This window comes from Aethalodelphis obliquidens, unplaced genomic scaffold (genome assembly GCF_003676395.1).
Source record: "Aethalodelphis obliquidens isolate GAN/ISIS:26980383/991018 unplaced genomic scaffold, ASM367639v1 scaffold2, whole genome shotgun sequence".
In the NCBI taxonomy this organism is placed as follows: domain Eukaryota; kingdom Metazoa; phylum Chordata; class Mammalia; order Artiodactyla; family Delphinidae; genus Aethalodelphis; species Aethalodelphis obliquidens.
Genome location: NW_020837946.1, coordinates 35,120,118 through 35,145,687, shown reverse-complemented (window position 1 = coordinate 35,145,687; position 25,570 = coordinate 35,120,118). Strand labels below are relative to the sequence as shown.

The window sequence follows — 25,570 nt, the reverse complement described above, 5'->3', positions numbered from 1 at the left end:
GGGAATGAGACAAGGACATAATTTTGCCACTTTCTTGTGCATCCTTTCCTTCATTTAGAAAGTCATGCTAAGGACTGGAGGGAAAACTCCAATGAGAGCTGCAAAAGCTAAAAGCTCTCACTTTGGGCAGAGAACCAGGAAAGCTTCATTTGTAACAGGGTGATGAGAAGGCTGGGACTGTCTCCTGCTTGGCTGCTACTAGAAGGCCAGCTGGGAGCCAGGGCTCACGGTGGCCTATCCCACCTCGCCAGGAGACCACATTGGGCTTTGGGGCCCCAACCATCACTGTAACAAGAAATGTACCTTTATTTAGAATGTAAACTGCACATGTCCACCTCTCAGGTAAGGATTTGAGGATTCAAAACCTCGGCCATCTTTCTGTTGATCATGACCAGTGTGTGTCATTTTCAACCACACGAAACAAGTGACTACCAACTGAGGCATTTGGTTGGCTAATTTTTCTTTACCATCACTTTCACTATCTTTCCCCCCTCCAGTCCAATCCAACCTTCTTTTATGTCTTGACTACTAAGATCCATATGAGATATCAGCTCCCTTTCTGCTCCCCTTTGAATATTGTTTTAATTTTAATATGGGATTCATTTCAAAGATATTTATTTTGTAGTTCATTTACTTTATCATGTAGTGGCTCAAAAATGGAAGTTGGAGTCTGGAAAGAGCTGTGCTTGGTTTTTTACTAAACTGTGAGACTGTGGGTGGGCTCTGGTTGTTGGTTTCTGCTTATGTAAAACAGAGATAATACCCCATCCTGGGTGGGTTGCTGAGAGTATTTAATGAGGTTATGTATGTCAATCTCTGGCACAGTGTCTGGTGCATAACAAATCCTCAGCTCACGTTCATTTCCACTCCTATCTATCCTTTTAATTTGTAAATGGATTCCTTACTCATCAAAGGTTACTGAATATCAACAGAGGCAAGAAGATTGGAATGTAAGACCCAAAGGAGTAGATGAAAGCATATGGGCAGTTTTGGGGGATGTGTACTACTGGCTCCTAAAAGTATCAATAAAGTTAATTATAGCATAAAAGAATGGGCAGTGAGTAGGGCTGGTTCTGTGTCAGTGTGAATATCTTTTACAGATAGAAGGATAAAAGTGGGCTGGCTCTAAATCTGTCTCTTCAGGCAGGCTTGTTGGCAGTCATAGTGACTCTGGTTCCAGCCTTCTTGTAGAGTCCCAGAGCCTCTCCACAACTTCATTGCCCTCCTTTAGACTTCCCACTCCCACTCCCCTTTGTTTCTTTGAAGCATTTCCTCCCAGTTTGTTATCAAGCTGTAAGGGTTTGAAGAACTCATTGACAATGGAGTTGGTAATTGATAACGCCTTAACATGTAATCCCTTCAAAGGAGATTGGCAATTAATAAGGGACTATGTCTTATGCCAAAAAAATGGCTTTCTAATGGTAAAATTTAAGAGTAAAAACCTGAGCATATGGTTTAGAACTTGAATTCCGACAATTACACATGCACAGATTTGAAGCCTAGATTCGTCACTTAATAGCTATGAGATCATAAGCAAGTTACTTATCCTAAGTCTCAGTTTCCTTAACTGTAAAATAGGGATAATAATACCTACCTCATAGGAGTATCATGAAGATTCAAGGAAATAATCCCTGTGAAGCATTTAGCCCTATGCTGGCACTTGATAAATGTTAGCTGTTATTGTCATTGTTGTTTTATTTTGTGAAATCCCATCTCATTGGCAAGGATCAATTCTATTCATATGTAAGTCCAACCCAGGATCCAGGAAAGGTAGATATAGATTTAAGTCACTTAATCTGAATTAGTTGTTGTAAGTGGCATATTCAGGTCCCTTGGTCCTCTGCCCACCCCGAGCTGAATTCATGGCTCTCACAGCAGAGCCCGACCACTTCTTGTCTTTTCCAGACAGACTGTAGAAGCTTCACGGTTCACTGCTGACGAGTTTAATTCTAAGGCAAAATATTTTACCCGTTTAGCATATTGTTAAATTAGACCGGCTCCCTATCTTCTGAAATGCACATTTTGGGATTGATGGATTTAGAATTTTTTTTTCTTAGGTTTTGCTGATCACAGGTTTAAGTCTTTAAGTCTTTTCATCTCCTTCACAGAAAAACATTGACAAAAATGTAATCAGTGAGTAGCCCAATTGAATAAAATGAAACGGTCAAAGGAAGCTATAATGACGCTTAGGGTTCGGTGGTTCTTGGTTTCCAGTTTTGCTTTTGCAGGTTGTAGCCAGTTAGAGGTTGGGGATGCTAAATCTGCCCTTTGTGAATAAACAGACAAATGATTTGGTCTTCCATTCTGCCAGGCCTTGATCTTTTGAGTTAAAGAAAAGAGTGTAAGTAATTCCTTCTTTGGAGCAACAATTTTCAGGGACAGCTGTTTTCTAGCTTATGGGGAGGAGGAATTTCTGGCTGCTAGCTAGCTTCAGATGAAGGGTTTGCAGAATTCCTGCTCTTCCCCAGTTGGTGCTAATGCATTCCTCATTGTCTGCAGTGGTTGGGCTGCTCTCTTCATTAAGAGAAAAGGGATAGGGATCAATTTTCAAAATCACAGACATCTAAATGTGTGCAGAATTTGGATATTTTAGATATCAGTACCTAAACTAAGATGAAAAATCTCAGAGATGGCAGATAACATCATGTTTCAAGGTATGGAGAAAACTTCCCTTCTAAAAGGGCTGCCTTAAAGAATAAACAAGGCCTTAATGAGAAAGAATTCCAACTTCAAAGTTTACATTTGGAGTAATCTGATGAATCATTTTTATAATTCCAGTTTCTCTATCTCTTAACATGGGTACAGTAGTCCAGATCAGGCTCAAAGACTAGTTGTGAGAACCGTATGAGATACATGATTTCATCCTATTATGTTTTTAGTTTTGGAGATTGAAAAAAATTCTGGGCATGTATCCCAGAGAAATTAAAACTTAACATTCACACAAAAATATATACATAACTCATGGTAGCTTTATTTGTAATAGCCAAACACTAAAAATAATCCAAAGATCCTTCAGTGAGTGAATGGATAAACAAACTGTGGTACATCCATACCATGTAATACTACTCAGTAGTAAAAAGGAAGTGATACATGCAATGGCTTGGATGGATCTCAAATGAATTGTACTGAGTTTGAAAAGGCAATTCAAAAAGGTCCCATACTCTGTGATTCTTCCATTTATTGACAGTCTTGAAATGACAAAAGTTTAGAGATGGAAAACAGATTAGTGGTTGCCAGGGGATAGTAATGGGCGGGGAAGATGGTGTCTGTGGTCATAAAAAGGCAGTAGAATGGGACTCTGGGAGGGCTAACGCCAGGGAGTGCTTCCCAGGGCTTCTGCTGCCAGTGTCCTGGTTCCCGCGGTGAGCCACAGCCATCCCCCGCCTCTGCAGGAGACCCTCCGACACTAGCAGTGAACACCTACCTCTTCATGATGCAGGCTCAAGCCATTCTCATCTGGGACAACATGAGAACGATCAGCGCTCAGGTTTACGAGCAGGTAGTTCGGAGCGCTTACGCGAAGAGGAACAGCAGCGTGAATGACTCAGATTATCCTCTTGACTTGAACCACAGCGAAACCTTCCTACAAACCACAACTTTGCTTCCTGAAGACTTCACCTACTTTGCAAACCATACCTGCCCTGAAAGGCTCCCTTCCATGAAGGGCCCCATAGCCATAAACATGAGTGAAATTGGAATGGATGCCGTCCATGAACTCTTCTCTAGAGACCCAACCATCAAGCTCGGAGGTCACTGGAAGCCATCGGATTGCATTCCTCGATGGAAGGTGGCAATACTTATCCCCTTCCGGAACCGCCATGAGCACCTCCTGGTCCTGCTCCCACACCTGATTCCCATGCCCCAGCGCCAGCGCCTACAGTTTGCATTTTATAAGGTGGAGGAAGTTGGCACCCAACCCTTTAATCGAGCCATGCTTTTTTTTTTTTTTTCTTTGGTACACGGGCCTCTCACTGTTGTGGCCTCTCCCGTTGCGGAGCACAGGCTCCGGACGCGCAGGCTCAGCGGCCATGGCTCACGGGCCCAGCCACTCCGCGGCATGTGGGATCTTCCCGGACTGGAGCACGAACCCGCGTCCCCTGCATCGGCAGGCGGACTCTCAACCACTGCGCCACCAGGGAAGCCCGAGCCATGCTTTTTAATGTGGGTTTTCAAGAAGCAATGAAGGACTTGGACTGGGACTGTCTTATTTTTCGTGATGTGGATCATATACCAGAAAGCGATTGTAACTATTACGGATGTGGAATAGATGCCAAGGCACTTTGCAACTAAACTGGATAAGTATATGTATCTGCTTCCTTATACTGTGTTCTTTGGCGGAGTGAGCGGCTTAACAGTGGAACAGTTTCAGAAAATCAACGGCTTTCCTAATGCTTTCTGGGGTTGGGGTGGAGAAGATGACGACCTGTGGAACCGAGTACAGAATGCAGGCTGTTCTGTGAGTCGGCCGGAAGGTAACACAGGGAAGTACAAGTCCATTCTTCATCACCACCGAGGAGAAGTCCAGTTTCTTGGAAGGTACGCGTTGCTGAGGAAGTCCAAAGAACGGCAAGGGCTGGACGGTCTCAACAACTTGAACTACTTTGCAAACGTCACATACGATGCCTTGTATAAAAATATTACTGTCAATTTGACACCCGAGTTGGCTCAGGTGACCGAGTACTGAGATGAGGGGAGAAGATATGTTTGCTTCACCCACCGCCCCCAAGAAAGCAGCCTGACGACATGTCTAGGGGCTCCGCAGAAGAAGAAAACAGAAATCCAGTGTCTCATGAAGGATCACAGGGTTCAAGGAAAAAATGTGAACAGAGCACATGCACAAAACGCCTTCACCATTTGGACTCTCTGGGCTTGAGGGAGAAGGCCGGGAACTGACTTTCTCTTTTCACAAGGCTGCTCTTCTGCCCCATCTTCTGCCCTGATGTCCCATCTCCTCCACAATCTCCAGAACCAAAGCTGTGATCCGCCACCATCCCGCCACGAATGGCCTAGGGAGCTTCTTGGCCTTCAGAGCAAAGAGGCAGACCCACCACAGGGCAGCTGTGTTTTAGGAAGGGCAAAGGAAACTCCACACAACCATTCTTCTACATCTCTGGTGTTCTCTTTGGTTTCATTAAAAAAAAAAAAAAAGAGGTAACAGAAGGAATCCTTATGGTGATGGACCTCTTATCTATTTGGACAGTGGAAGTGATTAGATGAATCTATACATGCAATATATAATTGCACATTATTGGGCTTCCCTGGTGGCGCAGTGGTTGAGAATCTGCCTGCCAATGCAGGGGACACGGGTTTGAGCCCTGGTCTGGGAGGATCCCACATGCTGCGGGGCAACTGGGCCCGTGAGCCACAACTACTGAGCCTGTGCGTCTGGAGCCTGTGCTCCGCAACAAGAGAGGCCGCGATAGTGAGAGGCCCGCGCACTGCGATGAAGAGTGGCCCCTGCTTGCCACAACTAGAGAAAGCCCTCGCACAGAAACAAAGACCCAACACAGCCAAAAATAAATAAATTAACTCCTACCCCCAACAGCTTTAAAAAAAAAAAAAAAGAGGTGACATAAAAAAAAATTGCACATTATTAAATGCACAAACAAATAAGTGCATGTATAACTTAAGAAATATGGATCGATCATTGAATTATAGCAATGTCAATAGTTTGATTGTGATATTGCACTATAGTTATGCAAGGTGTTATCTGGGGGAACTGAGTAAAGGGTACATAAGGTCTCGCTATATTATTTCGTACAACTGCAAGTGAATCTACAATTATCTCAAATTTTAAAACATAATTTTTTTTTAGTTTGGACCTTTGGACTGCCTTCATCCAGTTCCCCTCCCCCCACCCTCTGCCTCTGGTAACCACAAATCTGATTTCTAGATGAGTTTGTTTATTTATTTTTGAAGTACAATTGACCTACAACACTATGTTAGTTCCTGTTATACAATACAGTGATTTGATATTTCTATACATTTCAAAATGATCACCACAGTAAGTCTAGTTACAATATGTCACCATACAAAGATATTATATAGTTATGGACTATATTCCCCACACTATACATTTCATACCCATGTCTCATTTATTTTGCACCTGGAAGTTTGTACCTCTTAACCTCCTTCACCTATTTCCCTTCCCCCCATTATTTTTTTTTAAATACAGAGAATTAGAGAAAAAAAAATCTCTCTTCCATGACTGGCCCAGTAAGGTATTAATCTCGCCTTTTCTGTCAGTCGAATTTCTTAGTACTCTTTTTCTGTATTTCTGTATTTGATCCATGTGTTTATCCATGTATGTGTTTGGAGCAGAGTGAGTTTTCAAAGCTGAATTCACGCTGCCATATGAGCCCAGAAGACCTCACTTTAACGAACTATAGAAGCATTGAAAGGCTGCACTCAGAGTCAGTGCTGGGCAGCAACTCCATCCAAACAGTCCTCCCTTGGGGTTAACATTTTCATGGTAATTTGAAGTGTTCACAATATTACTCACTTCTTTATAACAGTTTTATTAAGTTATACGAGAAATTCATCTTCTCTACAGAAAAGTTAAAAATTCAAAGAAGTAAAAGAAAAAATAAAAACCCAACTAATTTCTAATCTGATTTTGGAAAGTAAACTTGTCACCTCAGAATAAACTCCAGAACCATTTTGCTATTAATTGAGATGTTTAGCAGAAAGTTTATCAAGACAGAATATGGATTTTACTAAACAGGACTCAACTTATAATTAGCAATCATCTGGCTCTTCTCACCTCTGAAAACTGACCAATAGTCAGAATTTCACACCTCCAAATGAAAATTGGCATCCACTGTTTTGAGATAACCAGAGGAACGGCAGCGTTCAATGTAAGCGATATGACAAAACCTCATAACTTAGGGCTTACTGTTTTGAAAAGTGTAAAATAAATCAGATAATTCAACTGATGAGATATTCAGAAAAGTAGTGCTTAAATGTTCTGGGCCTCGATGGACAGCTTTTGGACTTAATGAACATACTCATATGATGATAGTTCTATGAGGGAGTTGCATGTTTATATCCATAAAAAGGTGGAAGATAATTAAAGATTCAAATGAGGTAATCATTCCTTAATAAGGTCTACTAAGGCTTTAACATTAGGCCATTAGAAAAGAATCTGATGAGCAACTGTCAGGTTTGTATCAGAAGCAATCAAGCATGTGTCCAAACTCCACTGCTGTTACGTGAGTGTGAGGGATGGAAATGGCACACAGGCTTTGCTGAAGAACAGTCATCCTATGATAATGAAGTGGGGGTTAATGCTAATGCAGGATATATTTGGAAACTTAAGCAGGTGCTTTGGGAAAGGCTTATCTGTGGTCAAATGCTGGTCTCCAAGGAAAGCAAAGAGATGCCTGGGCTCCCTATTATCTGAATGGTTGGTGGAGATGCTCCAGTTGGTTTTGAAGGCACAAATGCCTAAGAGTTATTACTGACTTTTTAATATCCACCTAGGTCCTTAGGCCCAAATGCTGGGGAAGTGGGCAGATACATGGGACAGTTATGGACTCTGTTCACCCCATTAACTTAAGGTTGAGATAGACAGTCCTGATAGCTATCTCCAGGCCCCCTTGTTTCCGGTCCCCCCTGCCACCATTGTCTGTGAAGTCTTCAAAAAGGAGAAGCACTTCCCAAGCAGGAGACCCTCGTCTACTCCCATCCTACCCTCCAGCTGCCTAGGAGGAAAGAAAGCTAGAGAGAACCAAAAAGAGGGAGTTTAACTCCATTTTGCTCCTCCTCTGAAATTTCGATTTCCTTAGCACAGAAGACCCCTTATGTCTTCTTGAAAAGTGAATTTGGGCAGAAGGGAAGTTATGACTATGCCCTAGAGGTCAAAGTATTTGATCAGGAGTATATGGGGAGGGGGCATTCTCCTCCTACCCCCTTGTTCATACCTCAACACCCTGGAGCAGGACATTGATGAGAGTCCCATGTCCATGGGGTCTTTCCTGGATGGGTCTAATGTGCCAATGGCTCATGCTAATCCTTGGGTCACTTTTTTTTTCCCCCTTTTGGGTTTTCCTGACTTCAGATGGAATTGCTTCATAGAGCCTGATCTTCTATAGCTGCTTTAGACCTTCACCTGCTGGGAAGGTCTGAAGTTCTCCAGCTTTTTAGTCTCATTAGTGGATAAGTTGAAATTGGAGTAAGAGGCTGAGTGTCTCTGCACATTACACAAATCAACTTTGCCAGCACCGTACTACTTTCCTCATCGACTCCTTGAATCTAGTTATAAATAGGTTAGAGCTAATAAATGGGGAGTGAGTGATGGGTCCTCCCCACTTCTAACAGCAAAGTAAAACAAAGGTATCATTGAACCTTAAATGCGATAAACAATTCTTTATTTTTTTTAATAAATTTATTTATTTATTTTTGGCTGTATTGGGTCTTCGTAGCTGCACACAGGACTTTCTCTAGCTGCAGCCAGCAGAGGGCTACTGTTTGCGGTGCACGGGCTTCTCATTGCGGTGGCTTCTCCTGTTGTGGAGCCCGGACTCTAGGTGCACAGGCTTCAGTAGTTGTGGCACGTGGGCTCTAGAGCACAAGCTCAGTAGCTGTGGCGCACAAGCTTAGTTGCTCCGTGGCATGTGGGATCTTCCCAGACCAGGGATCGAACCCGTGTCCCCTGCATTGCCAGGCGGATTCTTAACCACTGCGCTGCCAGGGAAGTCCCACGATAAACAATTCTTGAAAGAGAAAGGAGGGGCAACTCAATTATTGAGAGGAAAGAAATATGACTGGAAAAAAGAACATAGCATATATGTTCTTTTCTCTTTATATATATATATACATACATACATATGCTGGCGTGGTAGCAAAATTTCAAGAGCTACATCGAGGTGGAATGCCAAGTTTGGGCATATTTGGGGAAATATTGGATGGGCCACCCAGAGTCTATTTAAATGAGTTTGAGCAACTTCCTGGGAGAAAAAGAACTCATTCTAGAAAAAGGAATCTGGCTCAATACTTTGAATTAGAATGTTACTAATTCTTAAATATGGATGAGAAGGGCAACTCTGCGGGTAGTAGAGTGTTTGTCCCTGGGATATTTCTCCTGATCCAGATCTCCACTAGAAACATGTCTAAGTCTGCTGTACTGCCTGTGTAGTATTTTATTTTGAAACAGTTCAGTATGAACAATGTGATATATGTATGTAAATTAATTTTAACCTACATCTAAGGGTTAGTATAATCTTTGGTTAGCACTGGAAATCCCCCAATCTTCAATCCACACACCAAAAACAGCTAAGAAGTATTTCAGATACCCTCATCAAAATCTAGCCAAGGGCTTCCCTGGTGGCACAGTGGTTGAGAGTCCGCCTGCCGATGCAGGGGACACGGGTTCGTGCACCGATCCGGGAAGATCCCACATGCCGTGGAGCGGCTGGGCCCGTGAGCCATGGCCGCTGAGCCTGTGCGTCCGGAGCCTGTGCTCCGCAATGGGAGAGGCCACAACAGTGAGAGGCCCACGTACCGCAAAAAACAAAAACAAAAACAAAATCTAGCCAAACACCCATCTTGAATACCACTAATTTCACTACCAAAAAGTTATTTCTTTTTTTTATTATTATTTATTAATTTATTTATTTTTGGCTGTATTGGGTCTTCGTTGCTGTGCGCGGGCTTTCTCTAGTTGCAACGAGTGGGGGCTACTCTTTGCAGCACCGTCTCGTTGTCCTGGCTTCTGTTGTTGCGGGGCACGGGTTCTAGGCGTGTGGGCTTCAGTAGTTATGGCTTATAGGCTCTAGAGCTCAGGCTCAGTAGTTGTGGTGCACAGGCTTAGTTGCTCCGTGGCATGTGGGATCTTCCCGGGCCAGGGCTCGAACCCGTGTCCCTTGCATTGGCAGGCGGACTCTTAACCATTGCGCCACCAGGGAAGCCCCCAAAAAGCTATTTCTAACATCTTTTATGCTGATGAATCAAGTCATGTTGCTCTGATGTTCCTCTAAGAGAATCTAAGGAGAAAGACACATTTTCCCCTACTTCCCAACAGCAGTCTGGGGATCAAGTTCCCCTTGAATCAACACTAGAAGCCTGTGATTTCTTGAAGGAGGCAGCAGAACCTGTTGGATGAGTGGTCTGGCCAAAGTGGTATCCAGCTAAGGCAGTGGCATCTGGAAGAGGGGATGGAAACAATAGAGTCATGGGGAAGTCTTGGCTGGCCCAACAGGTTCAGGAGAGACTGATGAACATGGCGGCACCCAGGGAAGTGAGAATGAATCAAGAAAAGAGAATGAAAATATCACAAATCACTAATGAGTTACCTCTGAGAACTCAGAAATACTTGATGAAGATTTTGTTGGGATTTGAGGGTCAGCACCTGAAAACACGGATTGCATATGTATAATTGCATTGGAGTGGGAAGTTAGACATGAAAATACTTAATTGCCATTGAAATCTGCAAAGGATCTCTCAAAGGGTACTTTCAATTCTGTACTTGGCCCAGCCAAATACAATTGGCTTGACTCCTTAGGCGGAACAGAAGGTACCTGGTAGAGCTAAGTTTTCATAGATGCATCTGGTTCCCCAAGAGGGCACAGAGCTAATACAACTGAAAAGGTGTACACCTGTGACTTCAGGCATCTTGTGAATGACCAGGCCTGGCTTAGTCATTCACAAGATGCTTAAGTTCAAAGCAGAGATTTTCATCTGGGAAGCAGGTTGGGGTGGAAGGAAATATTCAAATGGCCTGGAGAATCTTTTCAGAACACAAATTCCCCAGGCCCCACTCTAGATCTATTGATCCAGAATTTCTAGTAATGGGATTGAGAATGAGTTTGGGAGCCCAGTGTGTCTTCAGAATTTGGAGGCAACTGGAAAATCAAGTTGTTCTAGGGCAGAGAAGAGGAATATTTGCTCGTGTTACTAGGAGGTGGGTAGGCAGGAACAGACCAGAGATACAGAGACTGGGGTTCCAGAGGAGGTGGAAGGGAGAAGGGTAGAAGGGCGGGAACACAGGTGGTCTTAAAGGGAACCGGAGGAGAGGCCCTCCATTAGCTGGAAGGAAAAAGGCATGAGAGATCAGCTCGGTGCTTTGTCACCACCTAGAGGGGTGGGATAGGGAGGGTGGGAGGGAGGGAGACGCAAGAGGGAAGAGATATGGGAACATATGTATATGTATAACTGATTCACTTCGTTATAAAGCAGAAACTGACACACCATTGTAAAGCAATTATACTCTAATAAAGATGTTTAAAAAAACCCCACAACAACATGCATGTCTTCAGAAGAAAAAAAAAAAGGAAAAAGGCATGAAAAGGTGTGGCTGTAGATGAGCTTGAAGCTGAAGGAAGTGCAGATAGCCTGAGGTTGGGGCTGAGGGTTGCCATTTTCTCTCTGGAGTGGACTGTAAGGCATGACCGGCTGCAGAGAAAGGAGAGGGAGGTTCCAAGAGGCGAAGTAATTTCTTTGAGCTTCTATAAGGGTGAATGGCTGATCTGGGCTGCAAACTGAGATCTGTCTCAGTTCAAAGTCCCTGTTCTTTCTCTGATTCACTGCCTTGTCTTTGTGCAGTACAGTCTAACCAAACCCTGATATTATGCCTTTCTGTTAAGTACCCTCCTTGAAAAGTCATTTTTGTCACAATTAATTTGATGGATGCTTGAGACACAACAGCTTTTTACATTAGACTAAATTGTTTCCACTTCTCCACAGTCATCTCTTTGGCTGCAAACCGCGCTCCCCCAAGTCCCTGGTTAGTCAGGATCTGTAATCTTCATCACTCGATGTGAAATTTAATTTGGGAGGAATCCCTCACTTTCTTGGTAACTATGTATGATTGCGCTACACTTTGGGTCCGCCCCCCCTCCCCCTCAATTATCTTTCTAAAAAGAGATCTTATTTTTTTCCTCTGGGATTTTTGGCTGCTGTTTGATTCTGAAAGAGCACAAAAGGAAAAACAGATTTTCCATGCCTACCAACCTAAGCCTCCTCTCAACAAACCACAGAGCCCAGTGTCCTTTCCTCGGGGAAGCAGGTATTCATATTCCAGAGAATCCACCGAACTCTAAATGCTGAGTCCTTGGTGCCCATCTGATGCCCATATGCCATCTGTGTGACAGTAACGGTGCTCTCCCTGCTACAACCTCATCGTAGAAACTCCATCCAAACACCTTAAAGAAAGAGCTCACAGATGTTCGGAAAAATACACAATAATCCTTGGATGATTAATTTAATATTCTTTGGAGACATTCTATAGATCACTAGGCTGCTGTTTTATTCTGGAAGTCATAACCTCCCCATTCTCACGCCTGTAATGTTTCATTCTGATTCATCTCAGGGCAAGGCAGATGATACCCAAACGTATGAACCAAGAGGCTGAAACATAGATCATTGCCTCCCTGATAAGAATATCAGTGCCTAGGAAGGAAGCCTTCAGCAGCAACGTTGAAATGACACATGAAAGGACAAATGATGTGGGGAACTTGTAAACCATTTCACATCTTGCCGAATGACTTTGTGTATTTGTGATTTTTTTAAGATGACAATTTAAAAATATTTATGTTAGTGTTTTCTATGCTATTTGTCTAGAATATAAACCTTACTTTAGCTTTCCATAAAATAAACAAAATAGAAATATAGATCTAAAACATGACAAAAATATGTGATTTTGTATATTTGTTTTGTTACCCCATCTACTTAGTGTGTCTATAGCAGAGGTTGGCAAACTTTTTTGGTAAAGGACCAAAGAACAAAAATTTGGGGCTTTTCAGGTCATATAGTTTCTGTTGCAACTAGTCAGCTCTGTTATCGAAACATGAAAACAGCCATTAAACAATACGTAAGTAAATGAACATGGCTCTATTCCAATAAAACTTTATTTACAACACAGGCAGTGGGCCAGATTTAATCTATAGGCTGCAGATTGCTGACCCCTAGAAGGTAAGCTACATGAGGACACTTGAGTCCCCTAACACACAAAGTTTGCTAACATTATTGAGAACTAATTATGTGCTAGGCATCATGCTTAGGATATATAAACTTTGTTTAATGAGGTGGGTATTACTGTCGCATTTTTTAGATTGAGAAATGAAAGTCAGAAAGCTTAAGTAACTTACCTGGGATCACATGGCTAAGTAGTGGAGTCCCATGGCCTGCCTTTCTGTTGGTGAGGGTATGGCACGGTTGGTGGGTACAGTGTGCCCTCTAGGGCACTAAGCTGGGATTTGTGTCACACCACTTATCAGATACTTGGGCTCAGGACCTCAGGAATTGTACCCTCAATTTCATATAAAAGCTGAGGTACTAAGCAGTCTTGGGGTAAGAATTGTAACTGTGGTCCTTTGTGTTTTCCCCCAAGCTGTCCAGTGAAGTGGTTAGGTGTGTGTGTGCTCTGGAACCTGAGTGCCCGTGTTCAGATGGAAGTCCTGCTCTTGTGACTAGGCAGGTTGGTTTATGCCTCTGTGCTTCCTTGTCCTTGTCTGCTAAATGAGGATAGTGTTACTACCACCCAGGAGGGTTGTCATGTGGATTAGAGGAGTCAATACACGTGAAATGCTTAAGCAGTGCGTGATGAGCATTGCTATTTTAATACCAAACACAGGCCATGGCACAAAGAGTCTGCTTACACATGTGGCTGTCTGACAAGACTTGTGATCCGTGGGCAGGAAAAGGAGGGAAAGAAGAAAAAGAAAAGTAATATGAAAGATGAAGAAGGAAGACAAAGAGTAATAGGAACACAAACGATATGAGGGCGGTAAGGGCTGAGGTTTTGAAAATTATATTTCGTTCATGTAATAATAATATATGTGGATTGAAGAAAAAAATAAATATACCCAGAACCCTCCTTACCCGAAGGTATATTTGGTATATTCCCTTCCAGGATTTTATATCTGTCTCATGTGTTCTAGAGATGCTTCATATGTTCTCCAGTCTGCATGTTCCACCAACACACGCCAGTTGCTCTCCTTGCTTCTTGCTCGGGACTGGCAGCTGCTCTGCGCTTCTCTCTCAGCACCTCTTGTGAGCACTTTGCTAGGCTTCTTCTGGTCACTTATGCCTGCTTTGCTGCAAAGGGTGGGCACTAGCCCATCCTGTTATTCCCCGTAGCCTAGTTAGCATGAGGCAGTCGTGTTTAATAGACTTTACATGTCTTGAGGCTCCCACAAGGGAACTTCAGTGCAGGAAAGGAAACTGACAACGGAGTATCTGACATTGCTGTGTCCAGCATCCATTAACCACACATATCCCACTGGACATCTCTTTCCCAAATCCCTGATTTGTTGCTACTATTGAGAAAAAAAATATCAGTAGACAGCATAATGATAATGACTGCTCAGACTGTAAGCTCTGTGAAGGCAGGAACGGTGTCTCTTTTGCTTAATACTGTCTCCACTTCACGAAGCACAGTGCTTTGGCACATAGTGGAGGCTCCTTAAGTACTTGTTATTTGAATTCATGGAGGTGCTCTGTACAGGCTCCCACTGCCTATCAAAGTGAAGGCAGACTTTGGTTATATATATATTTTTTGGGGGGATTTCATCTTGTTTACTATGTTTGAGATTCATTAGGTTTCTTTTTTTTTAATTTTGAATTTTATTTATTTATGGAATTTTTGAATTTTATTTTTTTTTATACAGCAGGTTCTTATTAGTTATCCACTTTATACATATTACCATATATATGTCAACCCCAATCTCCCAATTCATCACACCACCACCCCCGCCACTTTCTCCCCTTGGTGTCCGTACGTTTGTTCTCTACATCTGTGTCTCTATTTCTGCCCTGCAAACCGCTTCATCTGTACCATTTTTCTAGGTTCCACATATAGGCGTTAATATACAATATTTGTTTTTCTCTTTCTGCCTTACTTCACCCTGTATGACAGTCTCTAGACCCATCCACGTCTCTACAAATGACCCAATTTTGTTCCTTTTTATGGCTGAGTAATATTCTGTTGTATATATGTACCACATCTTCTTTATCCATTCTTCTGTCGATGGGCATTTAGGTTGCTTCCATGACCTGACTATTGTAAATAGTGCTGCAATGAACATTGTGGTACATGTCTCTTTCTGAATTATGGTTTTCTCTGGGTCTATGCCCAGTAGTGGGGTTGCTGGGTCATATGGTAGTTCTATTTTTAGTTTTTTAAGGAACCTCCTACTGTTCTCCATAGTGGCTGTATCAACTTACATTCCCACCATGAGTGCAAGAGGATTCCCTTTTCTCCACATCCTCTCCAGCATTTGTTGTTTGTAGATTTTCTGATGATGCCCATTCTAACTGGTGTGAGGTGATACCTCATTGTAGTTTTGATTTGCAATTCTCTAATGATTAGTGATGTTCAGCAGCTTTTCACGTGCTTCTTGGCCATTTGTATGCCTTCTCTGGAGAAATGTCTACTTAGGTCTTCTGCCATTTTTGGATTGAGTTGTTTGTTTTTTTAATATGGAGCTTCATGAGCTGTTTATATATTTTAGAGATTAATCCTTTGTCCATTGATTCATTTGCAAATATTTTCTCCCATTCTGAGGGTTGTCTTTTTGTCTTGTTTGTAGTTTCCTTTGCTTTGCAAAAGCTTTTAAGTTTCATTAGGTCCCATTTGTTTATTTTTGTTTTTATTTCCATTACTCTAGGAGGCGGATCAAAAAAGATCTTGCTGCGATTTATGTCAAAGAGTGTTCTTCCTATGTTTTCCTCTTAAGAGTTTTATAGTGTCCGGTCTTACATTTAGGTCTCTAATCCATTTTGAGTTTATTTTTGTGTATGGTGTTAGAGAGTGTTCTAATTTCATTCTTTTACATGTAGCTGTCCAGTTTTCCCGGCACCAATTATTGAAGAGACTGTCTTTTCTCCATTGTATATCTTTGCCTCCTTGTCATAGATTAGTTGACCATAGGTGTGTGGGTTTATCTCTGGGCTTTCTATCTTGTTCCATTGATCTATATTTCTGTTTTTGTGCCAGTACCGTATTGTCTTGATGACTGTAGCTTTGTACTATAGTCTGAAATCAGGGAGTCTGTTTCCTCCAGCTCCGTTTTTTTTACCCTCAAGATTGCTTTGGATATTCGGGGTCTTTTGTGTCTCCATACAAATTTAAGATTTTTTTGTTCTAGTTCTGTAAAAAATGCCATCAGTAATTTGATAGGGATTGCATTGAATCTCTACATTGCTTTGGGTAGTATAGTCATTTTGACAATATTGATTTTTCTATTCCAAGAACATGATATATCTCTCCATCTGTTTGTGTCATCTTTGATTTCTTTCAACAGCATCTTATAGTTTTCTGAGTACAGGTCTTCTGACTCCTTAGGTAGATTTATTCCTAGGTATTTTATTCTTTTTATTGCAGTGGTGAATGGGATTGTTTCCTTAATTTCTCTTTCTGATCTGTCGTTGTCAGTGTATAGGAATGCAAGAGACTCCTATGCATTAATTTTGTACCCTGCAACCTTACCAAATGCATTGATTAGTTCTAGTAGTTTTCTGGTGGCATCTTTAGGATTCTGTATGTATACTATCATGTCATCTGCAAACAGTGACAGTTCTACTTCTTCTTTTCCAATTTGTATTCCTTTTATTTCTTTTTCTTCTCTGATTGCCATGGCTAGGACTTCCAAAGCTATGTTGAATAATAGTGGTGAGTGCACATCCTTGTCTTGAGGAAATGCTTTCAGTTTTTAACCATTGAAAATGATGTTTGCTGTGGGTTTGTTGTATATGGCCTTTATTATGTTGAGGTAGGTTCCCTCTATGCCATGTTCTGGAGAGTGTTTATCATAAATGGCTGTTGAATTTTGTCAAAAGCTTTTTCTGCATCTATTGAGATGATCATGTGGTTTTTATTCTTCAGTTTGTTAATATGGTTTATCACATTGATTGATTTGCATATATTGAAGAATCCTTGCATCCCTGGGATCAATCCCACTTGATCATGGTGTATGATCCTTTTAATGTGTTGTTGGATTCTGTTTGCTAGTATTTTGTTGAGGATTTTTGCATCTATATTCATCAGTGATGTTGGTCTGTAATTTTCTTTTTTTGTAGTATCTTTGTCTGGTTTTCGTATCAGGGTGATGGTACCGTCATAGAATGAGTTTGGGAGTGTTCCTTCCTCTGCAATTTTTTGGAAGAGTTTGAGAAGGATGGGTGTTAGTTGTGTCTAAATGTTTGATAGAATTCACCTGTGAAGCCATCTGGTCCTGGACTTTTGTTTGTTGGAAGATTTTTAATCACAGTTTCAATTTCATTACTTGTGATTGGTCTGTTCATATTTTCTATTTCTTCCTGGTTCAGTCTTGGAAGTTTATACCTTTCTAAGAATTTGTACATTTCTTCCAGGTTGTCCATTTTATTGGCATATACTTGCTTGTAGTAGTCTCTTATGATGCTTTGTATTTCTGCGGTGTCCGTTGTAACTTCTCCTTTTTCATTTCTAATTTTATTGATCTGAGTCCTCTCCCTCTTTTTCTTGATGAGTCTGGCTAAAGGTTTATCAATTTTGTTTATCTTCTCAAAGAACCAGCATTTAGTTTTACTGATCTTTGCAATTGTTTTCTTTGTCTCTATTTCATTTATTTCTGCTCTGATCTTTATGATTTCTTTCCTTCTACAAACTTTGGATTTTGTTTGTTCTTCTTTCTCTAGTACCTTTAGGTGTAAGGTTAGATTCTTTATTTGAGATTTTTCTTGTATCTTGAGGTGAGCTTGAATTGCTATGAAATTCTCTCTTAGAACTGCTTTTGCTGCATCCCATAGGTTTTGGATCATCGTGTTTTCATTGTCATTTTTCTCTAGGTATTTTTTGATTTCCTCTTTGATTTCTTCAGGGATCTCTTGGTTATTTAGTAACCTACTGTTTAGCCTCCATGTGTTTGTGTTTTTTACGTTTTTTTCCCTGTAATTGATTTCTAATCTCATAGCATTGTGGTCATAAAAGATGCTTGATATGATTTCAATTTTCTCAAATTTACCAAGGCTTGATTTGTGACCCAATATGTGATCTGTCCTGGAGAAGTTCCATGTGCACTTGAGAAGAAAGTGTAACCTGCTGTTTTTGGATGGAATGTCCTATAAATATCAATTAAATCTATCTGGTCTATTGTGTCATTTAAAGCTTGTGTTTCCTTATTAATTTTCTGTCTGGATGGTCTGTCCATTGGTGTAAGTGAGGTGTTAAAGTCCCCCACTATTATTGTGTTTCTGTCAGTTTCCTCTTTTTTAGCTGTTAGCAGTTGCCTTACGTATTGAGGTGCTCCTATGTTGGGTGCATATATATTTATAATTGTTATATCTTCTTCTTGGATTGATCCCTTGATCATTATGTAGTGTCCTTCCTTGTCTCTTGTAACATTCTTTATTTTAAAGTCTATTTTATCTGATATGAGTATTGCTACTCCAGCTTTCTTTTGATTTCCATTTGCGTGGAATATCTTTTTCCATCCCTTCACTTTCAGTCTGTATGTGTCCCTAGGTCTAAAGTGGGTCTCTTGTAGACAGCATATATATGGGTCTTGTTTTTGTATCCATTCAGCGAGCCTGTGTCTTTTGGTTGGAGCTATTAATCCATTCACGTTTAAGGTAATTATTGATATGTATGTTCCTATTACCATTTTCTTAAGTTTTATGGGTTTGTTTTTGTAGGTCCTTTTCTTCTCTTGTGTTTCCCACTTAGAGAAGTTCCTTTAGCATTTGTTGTAGAGCTGGTTTGGTGGTGCTGAATTCTCTTAGCTTTTGCTTATCTGTAAAACTTGATTTCTCTGTTGAATCTGAATGAGATCCTTGCTGGGTAGAGTAATCTTGGTTGTAGGTTCTTCCCTTTCATCACTTTAAATATATCATGACAGTCCCATCTGCCTTGTAGAGTTTCTGCTGAGAAATCAGCTGTAAACCTTACAGGAGTTCCCTTGTATGTTATTTGTCATTTTCCCCTTGTTTTTTTCAATAATTTTCTTTGTCTTTAATTTTTGTCAATTTGATTACTATGTGTCTCGGCATGTTTCTCCTTGGGTTTATCCTGCCTGGGACTCTCTGCATTTCCTGGACTTGGGTGGCTATTTCCTTTCCCATGTTAGGGAAGTTTTCAACTATAATCTTTTCAAATATTTTTTCAGATCCTTTCTCTCTCCTTCTCCTTCTGGGACCCCTATAATGCAAACATTGTTGCATTTAACGTTGTCCCAGAGGTCTCTTAGGCTGTCTTCATTTCTTTTCACTCTTTTTTGTTTATTCTGCTCTGCAGATGTGAATTCTACCATTCAGTCTTCCAGGTCTCTTATCCGTTCTTCTGCCTCAGTTATTCTGCTATTGATTCCTTCTAGTTTATTTTTCATTTCAGTTATTGTATTATTCATCTCTGTTTGTTTGTTCTTTAATTCTTCTAGGTGTTTATTCTTTTATTCTTCTAGGTCTTTGTTAAACATTTCTTGTATCTTCTCGCTCTTTACCTCCATTCTTTTTCTGAGGCCCTGAATCATCTTCACTATCATTATTCTGAATTCTTTTTCTGGAAGGTTGCCTGTCTCCACTTCATTTAGTTGTTTTTCCTGGGTTTTATCTTGTTCCTTCATCTGGTACAAAGGCCTCTGCCTTTTCATTTTGTCTCTTTCTGTGAATGTGGTTTTCCTTCCACAGGCTGCAGAGTTGTAGTTCTTCTTGCTTCTGCCCTCTCCAGACTTTGATAATATTAAACAGAATATTTTTTGCAATTGGATTTGGATTATTCTGCTGGTTTAGAGCTTCCCCAAGGACAACGGCTTAGGCACTTCCCCTCCCCACCCTCCCAATCCCTAACTAATACACATTTCAGCTTCTATCTAGGAATTCAGAAATGGCTGAATTTTTAAACATAACATCATTTTGTTTGCAATGTGTGTTGGATATATTATTTTACATAGTTAAGATCATGGTGTATCCATTGTTCTGTATCCTATTTTCACTACCCCTCTGCCTTTGAACGTGATTTTGTCAACATGATTTTTAATGACTGCATAACATCTCATAGAATGTGGTAGATGTACATAATTTGCTAATCATTCTTTTTTCATTGTACATTTGGCTATTATAAATAGTGTTGCAAGGAGCATTCTTACATTTAAATCTCTGTCCATGGTTTATACTATAAGATAGATGCCTGGGAATGAAATGATGGTATCAAAATATATGAATATTTTTATGGCCCTTGTACCTCTTGCCAAATTGCTGTCCAGAAAGATTGTCCCAAATTATATTCTCACCATAAGGCATGAAAGTGCTTATTTCATCAAATCCTCCTCCATATTGTCATCATTTAAGAATCTCTATTAATGTGATAGATGAATAATAGATTGTTAGTGTTATTTTACATTATGCTTCTTTGATTACTAGTGAGTTCAAAGGAATGTTTAGAAGCCAGGTTAGCATTTATAGTTTCCAGCACTTGTTTAGAAGCCAGGTTAGCATTTATAGTTTCCAGCACTAATACATACTACAACTATTAATGTATATAAGCTTTCTGTATATAGTTCCCTTTCTGACCAACACCTCCACTGCTGAACAGAAAGCTGTGATGGGTTATGCAGCCCAATCTCTGCCATATGCTTGGTGCTTATTATTAAGCCCAACTCCTGAGCAAAGAAAGACATAATTAGCCTTTGGGGAATTATTTTAAGCCTTCAGCAGTAAAAGGCCTAAAGTTGATTTATTTCCCAGAATCTATTTGTATCCGATGCCTCTTTCAGTTGAGTCAGACTAAATGACCAGCATGGTTTCAACCTCCTGTGAAGGAGGTTCTTGACAAGTTCTAGGAGGTTAGTCAAAACTAATCGCCTTAGTATCTTTGTACACCTACAAGGTACCATCTGGAGACAAAAGAGCGAGTCCTTTGAAAGGAGAGAGAACCACTGGGGCATTTAACAGAGACAGCATAAGTTGAATTTATCTCAGATTACCAGTGGTCAAGATTGAGGCACTGTGCTCTGGGTTGAGAGAGCCTTGAGCTCAGCTGAGGGGAACTTGGCCTTTGCATCTAAGGTGGGGATTAGGAGAAGGCACTGTCTGTAATAAAGACACATGTTCTTTCAGGCGACTGACTTAATCAAGAAAGCTGCTTCTGCCAGTGATTATCATAGGCCAGACTTGAATCTGTGCTTCCAAAACAAAAGCAAGTTGTCTGATTCTAAAGCCTTCTTACACATATTGTGCTTCCAAAGACTGTATTGTTTTGTAATGATAGCAAAGGATTTTTACCCCCAGAGCACCTGGAAACACATTGTAATTCCCAGCCTCACGTTTCACCCAAATTGTTGTCTGGGTGATTGTGCTTGTTTGGGCTGTTATTCATCGATGGCACATTTGGAAACAAAATCTCGAGGTTGTCATGGGTCTGCACGTATTGACGGAGTTCTCAAATGCCAAAATGATAAACACCGTGCAGATGTTCCATGGGACAGTAACCCAGCCTGTCTTTGACAGTTTCACATGCAAATGACTAAACACGTCAGCTCTGGAAATAGATGCTGCAGCACGGGTTCACTGACTTTTCTTCTCATGAAAAAGTTAGGACCAAGATTAATTAAAGCCAAGAGCTGGTTACTTTTTTTTTTGCGGTATGCAGGCCTCTCACTGTTGTGGCCTCTCCCATTGCGGAGCACAGGCTCCGGACGCACAGGCTCATTGGCCATGGCTCACGGGCCCAGCCGCTTCGCGGCACGTGGGATCTTCCCAGACTGGGACACACACCCGTGTCCCCTGCATCGGCAGGCGGACTCTCAACCACTGCTCCACCAGGGAAGCCCGAGCTGGTTACTTTTAAAGACCCCATAATGATAACCATACCAAAATGTTTCTTGCAATTGCAGAAACTCTCTGTGGGGAGCCAGAAAGTAAGAATATAAAAATGCTTAGATGGAATTCTGTAGCCAGAGGCCATGCCTACTGGCAGACCCTTGCAAATATTTATTGGACAGATATAGTATTTTTGAATGAATAACTGAATGAATGAACAAATGATTGAATGATTGCAATAACTTCTCTAGTTCTGTGTTGGCCCAGTTGGTGATGCACCATGTGATGAACAGTAGTGCTAGCCCCCAAGTATTGGGGATTTACATAGGGTCTTAGCGCTATGTAGAGGGCTTCCTACACCTCTCCTTCTCCTGAATTCCTCACAGTGACACTACAGAGCAGGTAGTTCTATTTCTGTCTCAGAAACGTGGGGACTAAGGAAGATATGACATGTCAGGACCAGAACCCAAACCCAAGTCTGCTGGATTCCATAGCCCGTGTTCTTAACCCACATCCTAAAGTGCTGCTTAGTTATCAAGAGGTCACGTTCAGCAAAAGTTCACTGTCTTTTCATGGTCTCAATTATAATTTCCTCAGCTACCGAATCCGACGTTACTAGATTTGGAAGGTTGCTGAGAGATCACTTGGCCCAAGAGCCCTCCTGCTGTAGGTGGAGAATCTGAGGTTCTGCCCACGTCTGTGATCGTTTGGCCAACCTGTGCAAGTGAGAGGCAGGTCTGGAACAGGTCAGCTAACCCTTGATCTGACACTTTCCCACCTCACCTCACTGAAGGTAAGGTCAAAATGGGAACCATGTAAACTAAAATAATGAATGTGGATCATGCGTATTTTTAAAAAATCACTTAAACTGACACCACAGTAGAATCATCCTTGTGCACACAACTCCCTCAGTAAAAATAAACATTAAGAGGACAGATATATGAGAAGTACTTTCCTTTAAAAACATCATTAAAATGGTGAGAACATGACGAATGTGCAGAGTGCACAATATCTTCGTGAATATTGAATGCGGTCTTTTACAGAATCGATGTGTGTGCTGCTTGTTGGTTCTTGACTGTGGGAGAAACTGACCATATGTCATCGGTTAAAGTTAAAAGCAGGAGTGAATTTAAATATGGAAAACACCAGCCACTAATTCCCTCTGATTTTTCACTCTGAACTGTGTAAACAGGTCTACTCTACCCTCTGTTCTTTCCAGCTCTTCTTCCACTACTCTAACTGAGCCCCTCAATGGGACCGATGCAGCTGTTCCCCATCAGGCTACTTCCCTCTGGTCCTTCCACTCACGGTTTCTAAACCATGTGTTTGTCTAAAATGCAGCCTTTTTCTGCTCCTCTATGGGAGACAGTTGCTGGCTCCTCATTGATCTAAGATCTTTTGCATTGCTTCTCAAGTCATCTCCTTCCTCCTGCCTCTCTCCTTTATGCTCCAGAAACATAGTTGGTAAGGACTCCTCATCTGTAAATGACCATGGGTGAAATTCTTGGGTGGTTTACCAAGTTACCCAAAGTTACAAATCACAAGAGGATCAGCCAGGACCTCCAGGCCCCCCTCCAGCTCTGGGATCCTGTGACTAGACAGAATGCACAGCTCACAGCCACCAAGATGCTTATGGAAGAGTCATGTTAGCTTTAAGAAAAGCCAAGAAAGAATAAGTACTATAACCAATGCCCTCCACACTTAATGCTGAGCCAGATTCCTGAGATGACAGCTGTTATCTGTCTGCTTGCGACTCTGCCCACTGGTATGAGCAAAATGGCAAAGGACACAAGGGCAGGTTCTTGAGGAAATAGTGGAGTAAACTGTGGTGGTTATTAATTTTGCCTGTTTAGAAAGCTCTCCCACCTAGGGTTGCCAGATTAAATATAGGACGTCTTTGTATTTGCTAAGTCTGGCAACACTGCTCCCCATCCACCCCATTTTTCAGTTAATAGTTGCCATCTCCCTGGCCACAGGAATAAATATATGCCCAATTCCCATTCCAACAGAGGCCGGCCCAAGTCGTGTACACATAACCCAATTAGGGCCAGACTCATTTCTTGGGGTGGAAAGACACCCTTTGGCCATGGCTGCTAACTTGAGGTTTCTGGCAGCCATGCCCCCTGTTACAAAATAATGAGAGTAAAAACACAAAGAGAAGCAGCGATAAGCAGTGAAGGAAATAGACACAGAACACTGGTAGCTTTGAGTCCCAGTTACAGTTTCTGAGACCCTGGTTGCTGTAGCTTTTCCTTCCGTGCTGTGTGCTCCCTATTGCAGTTGTAGGAACTGGTAAATTCCTTTTTACTCCATTGACCTGATTTGAGTTGTGTTTCTATTACCTGTTCCTGAAAGAGCTTCTGACTCATACATAGAGAATTCTGATTCTTTTCCTTAAGTAACACATGGAGAATAGAGAAGGGCGTACAGGATAGAGGTGTATGATACCATGAGCTAAGCTTCCCTCTTATGCATTTGTAGATTTAGGAACCATTTGTGGCAAGTATTGAATCCCAGGCTCCTTTCTCTCTTTTGATTGTCTTCTTTCCATTTCCCTGCATCATAAAACCAAAGACCTCATTTTACAGATGAAAAAACCTTAAACCAGATGAAGTTAAACAACTTGTCTTGGGGATCAAATGGTGAAAATCCAAGTTTCAAATCAATTATTGTGTATTGAGGTTATGGAAATTAATTTTAATATGAGCCTAAGATAATCAAAAAAAGAGAAAGACAACTTGTATGTCTAAAAATCTAATGTAGTCAATAGGGAAATGTAAATGCTTGTGTTGCTTTTATGATTATTGATTGTAGCAAATCACAGATTAGAGGGACTGACTGTTAGTGAATCTCTTGGCAGTTATGTCTGTGACCACCCTCTTTCTTCTGCTATCAGATCCTGCTGCTTTGGCAACTGGGCTGGGAACATGACCCAGGTCTGCTCAGTCATAGCATAGAACTCAATCCTCCTGGCTACAGGAATGGCTCTGGAGATGGGTCATTGCCTGAGAAAGAAATAACCAGTGACTAAAGGGTAGTATAATCAGACTCCTAGCCTGAGATTTGGTTTTTATTAGAGCTGATGGGGAGCACGTTTCCCTCTCTGGTTGATGAACTGTGGGAATGTGTGTCTGGAATGCTTTGCACCCATTTCTCCTACCATATGGGAAAAATCTGTCTGTAGTTGGAGGAAAAAAAAACCCAAAAAACAGCACAAAGAGAGAAGCAGAAACAACTGACCAACTTGGTCTTTATGACTTTTAAATCCCCAGATCCACCCATTCCTGAGGTCATATCCATCTCTGCCCTTTCTTGATTAATGCGAGCCAAAAAAATGTCTTGTTTTACCAAAGTTAATTCGATGGAAATTTCTGACACTTGAAACTAAAAAAGGGACTTCCCTGGTGGCACAGTAGTTGAGAATCTGCCTACCAATGCAAGGGACACGGGTTCGAGCCCTGGCCCGGGAAGATCCCACATACTGCGGAGCAACTAAGCCCATTCGCCACAACTACTGAGCCTGAGCTCTAGAGCCCACAAGCCACAACTACTGAGCCCACGTGCCACAACCACTGAAGCCTGCATGCCTAGAGCCCATGCTCCGCAACAAGAGAAGCCACCACGAGAAGCCCGCGCACCACAACAAAGAGTGGCCCCTGCTCACCACGACTAAAGAATGACCACCCTCAGCAATGAAGACCCAACACAGCCATAAATAAATAAATTTATTAAAAAAAAAAAAAGAAACTAAAAAAGTAGTTTTATTTCATTTGTGACACTACTTTTCTTTGTTGGCATGGATTATTGAAAGTTGTAATTTTCTAAGTTAATAATGATC

The 25,570-nt window shown here is 41.4% G+C and overlaps 1 pseudogene; it reads left to right on the top strand.

Annotated features, from left to right (window-relative positions):
- The first annotated feature begins 327 nt into the window (after window positions 1–327).
- Window positions 328–5,148, top strand: LOC113625377 (beta-1,4-galactosyltransferase 5 pseudogene; annotated as a pseudogene).
- The last annotated feature ends 20,422 nt before the right edge of the window (window positions 5,149–25,570 follow it).